Raw genomic sequence first — 4,747 nt, forward strand, 5'->3', positions numbered from 1 at the left:
CCTGGTACAATGAGCTTGAACTGAGGTACAATTTGCTGGGTCTGCCCCTGGTACAATGAGCCTGAACTGAGATACAGCTGACTGAGTGTCCACCTGGTACACCAAACTTCTAATGAGATACAAGTAGCCAGGTGTCGGTCGGGTAAAATAAACCTGAAGTGACATATAACCTCCTGGGTGTCCATCTGGTACAATAAGCCTGAACTGAGGTACATCTTGCTGGGTCTCCCCTGGTGCAATGAGCCTGAACTGAGATACAGATGACTGGGTGTCCACCTGGCACACCAAACTTCTATTGAGATACAACTTGCTGGGTGTCCACCTCGTACAATGAGCCTGAACTGAGATACAGATGACTGGGTGTCCACCTGGCACACCAAACTGCCAATGAGATACAACTACCCGTGTTTCGGCCTGGTGAAATAAACATGAACTGACATATAACCTGCTCGGTGTCCACCTGGTACAATGAGCCTGAATTGAGGTACAACTTGCTGGGTCTGCCCCTGGTACAATGAACCTGAACTGAGATACAGTTGACTGAGTGTACGTCTGGTACACCAAACTTCTAATGAGATACAACTACCCATGTGTCGGCCTGGTACAAAAAACCTGAACTGACATATAAGACGCTCGGTGTACACCTGGTACAATGAGCCTAAACTGAGATACAACTTGCTGGGTCTGCCGCTGGTACAATGAGCCTGAACTGAGATACAAATGACTGGGTGTCCACCCGGTACACCAAATTTCCACTGAGACACAACTTCCTGACTCTCCATTTAGTACAATGAGCCTGAACTCAGATACAGTTAAATCAGTTTTCAAGTGGTACAATGAGCCTGAACTGAGATACAGCTGACTGAGTGTTTGCCTAGTACACCAAACTCCTAATAAGATAGAACTTGCTGAGTGTCCACCTAATACAATGAGCCTGAACTGAGATACAGCTGATTGAGTGTCCATCTGATACACCAAACTTCTAATGAGATACAAGTAGCCAGGTGTCGGTCGGGTAAAATAAACCTGAAGTGACATATAACCTCCTGGGTGTCCATCTGGTACAATGAGCCTGAACTGAGGTACAGATGACTGAGTGTCCACCTGGCACACTAAACTTCTATTGAGATACAACTTGCTGGGTGTCAACCTCGTACAATGAACCTGAACTGAGATACAGATGACAGAGCGTCCACCTGGAACACCGAACTTCTACTGAGACAGAACTTCCTGACTGTCCATGTGGTACAATGAGCCTGAACTCGGATACAGTTGACTGAGTTTTCAAGTGGCACAATGAGTCTGAACTGAGATACAGCTGACTGAGTGTCCACCTGGTACACCGAACTTCTAATGAAAAAAAACTTGTTTAGTGTCCATCTGGTACAATGAGCCTGAACTGAGATACAGTTGACTGAGTGCTTGCATAGTACACCAAACTTCTAATAACAAAGAACTTGCTCAGTGTCCACCTGGTACAATGAACCTGAACTGAGATACAGTTAACTGAGTGTACATCTTGTACACCAAACTTCTAATGAGATAAAAGTACCCATATGTCGGCCTGGTACAATAAACGTGAACTGACATATAAGATGCTCAATGCACACCTGGTACAATGAGCCTGAACTGAGATACAACTTGCTGGGTCTGCCCCTGGTACAATGAGCCTGAACTGAGATACAAATGACTGGGTGTCCACCTGGTACACCAAATTTCTACTGAGACACAACTTCCTGACTCTCCATTTAGTACAATGAGCCTGAACTCAGATACAGTTAAATCAGTTTTCAAGTGGTACAATGACCCTGAACTGAGATACAGCTAACTGAGTGTTTGCCTAGTACACCAAACTCCTAATAAGATAGAACTTGCTGAGTGTCCACCTGGTACAATGAGCCTGAACTGAGATACAGCTGATTGAGTGTCCACCTGGTACACCACACTTCTGATCAGATACAAGTAGCCAGGTGTCGGTAAAACAAACCTGAAGTGACATATAACCTCCTGGGTGTCCATCTGGTACAACGACCCTGAACTGAGGTACAACTTGCTGGGTCTCCCCTGGTACAATGAGCCTGAACTGAGATACAGATGACTGGGTGTCCACCTGGCACACCAAACTTCTATTGAGATACAACTTGCTGGGTGTCCACCTCGTACAATGAACCTGAACTGAGATACAGCTGACTGAGTGTCCACCTGGTACACCAAACTTCTAATGAGATACAAGTAGCCAGGTGTCGGTCGGGTAAAATAAACCTGAACTGACATATAACCTCCTGGATGTCCAACTGGTACAATGAGCCTGAACTGAGGTACAACTTGCTGGGTCTCCCCTGGTACAATGAACCTGAACTGAGACACAGATGACTGGGTGTCCACCTAGCACACCAAACTTCTATTGAGATACAACTTGCTGGGTGTCCACCTCGTACAATGAACCTGAACTGAGATACAGATGACTGGGTGTCCACCTGGCACACCAAACTGCCAATGAGATACAACTACCCGTGTTTCGGCCTGGTAAAATAAACATGAACTGACATATAACCTGCTCGGTGTCCACCTGGTACAATGAGCCTGAACTGAGGTACAACTTGCTGGGTCTGCCCCTGGTACAATGAACCTGAACTGAGATACAGTTGACTCAGTGTACATCTGGTACACCAAACTTCTAATGAGATACAACTACCCATGTGTCGGCCTGGTACAAAAAACCTGAACTGACATATAAGACGCTCGGTGTACACCTGGTACAATGAGCCTAAACTGAGATACAACTTGCTGGGTCTGCCGCTGGTACAATGAGCCTGAACTGAGATACAAATGACTGGGTGTCCACCTGGTACACCAAATTTTTACTGAGACACAACTTCCTGACTCTCCATCTAGTACAATGAGCCTGAACTCAGATACAGTTAAATCAGTTTTCAAGTGGTACAATGACCCTGAACTGAGATACAGCTGATTGAGCCTGAACTGAGAAACAAATGACTGGGTGTCCACCTGGTACACCAAATTTCTACTGAGACACAACTTCCTGACTCTCCATTTAGTACAATGAGCCTGAACTCAGATACAGTTAAATCAGTTTTCAAGTAGTACAATGACCCTGAACTGAGATACAGCTAACTGAGTGTTTGCCTAGTACGCCAAACTCCTAATAAGATAGAACTTGCTGAGTGTCCACCTGGTACAATGAGCCTGAACTGAGATACAGCTGATTGAGTGTCCACCTGGTACACCACACTTCTGATCAGATACAAGTAGCCAGGTGTCGGTAAAACAAACCTGAAGTGACATATAACCTCCTGGGTGTCCATCTGGTACAAAGACCCTAAACTGAGGTACAACTTGCTGGGTCTCCCCTGGTACAATGAGCCTGAACTGAGATACAGATGACTGGGTGTCCACCTGGCACACCAAACTTCTATTGAGATACAACTTGCTGGGTGTCCACCTCGTACAATGAACCTGAACTGAGATACAGCTGACTGAGTGTCCACCTGGTACACCAAACTTCTAATGAGATACAAGTAGCCAGGTGTCGGTCGGGTAAAATAAACCTGAACTGACATATAACCTCCTGAATGTCCAACTGGTACAATGAGCCTGAACTGAGATACAGATGACTGGGTGTCCACCTGGCACACCAAACTTCTAATGAGATACAACTACCCAAGTTTCGGCCTGGTAAAATAAACATGAACTGACATATAACCTGCTCGGTGTCCACCTGGTACAATGAGCTTGAACTGAGGTACAATTTGCTGGGTCTGCCCCTGGTACAATGAGCCTGAACTGAGATACAGTTGACTGAGTGTCCACCTGGTACACCAAACTTCTAATGAGATACAAGTAGCCAGGTGTCGGTCGGGTAAAAAAAACCTGAAGTGACATATAACCTCCTGGGTGTCCATCTGGTACAATAAGCCTGAACTGAGGTACATCTTGCTGGGTCTCCCCTGGTGCAATGAGCCTGAACTGAGACACAGATGACTGGGTGTCCACCTGGCACACCAAACTTCTATTGAGATACAACTTGCTGGGTGTCCACCTCGTACAATGAGCCTGAACTGAGATACAGATGACTGGGTGTCCACCTGGCACACCAAACTGCCAATGAGATACAACTACCCGTGTTTCGGCCTGGTGAAATAAACATGAACTGACATATAACCTGCTCGGTGTCCACCTGGTACAATGAGCCTGAATTGAGGTACAACTTGCTGGGTCAGCCCCTGGTACAATGAACCTGAACTGAGATACAGTTGACTGAGTGTACGTCTGGTACACCAAACTTCTAATGAGATACAACTACCCATGTGTCGGCCAGGTACAAAAAACCTGAACTGACATATAAGACGCTCGGTGTACACCTGGTACAATGAGCCTGAACTGAGATACAACTTGCTGGGTCTGCCCCTGGTACAATGAACCTGAACTGAGATACAGTTGACTGAGTGTACATCTTGTACACCAAACTTCTAATGAGATACAACTACCCATGTGTCGGCCTGGTACAAAAAACCTGAACTGACATATAAGACGCTCGGTGTACACCTGGTACAATGAGCCTAAACTGAGATACAACTTGCTGGGTCTGCCGCTGGTACAATGAGCCTGAACTGAGATACAAATGACTGGGTGTCCACCCGGTACACCAAATTTCCACTGAGACACAACTTCCTGACTCTCCATTTAGTACAATGAGCCTGAACTCAGATACAGTTAAATCAGTTTT

Source organism: Haliotis asinina, chromosome 6 (assembly GCF_037392515.1).
Source record: "Haliotis asinina isolate JCU_RB_2024 chromosome 6, JCU_Hal_asi_v2, whole genome shotgun sequence".
Taxonomy (NCBI): Eukaryota; Metazoa; Mollusca; class Gastropoda; order Lepetellida; family Haliotidae; genus Haliotis; species Haliotis asinina.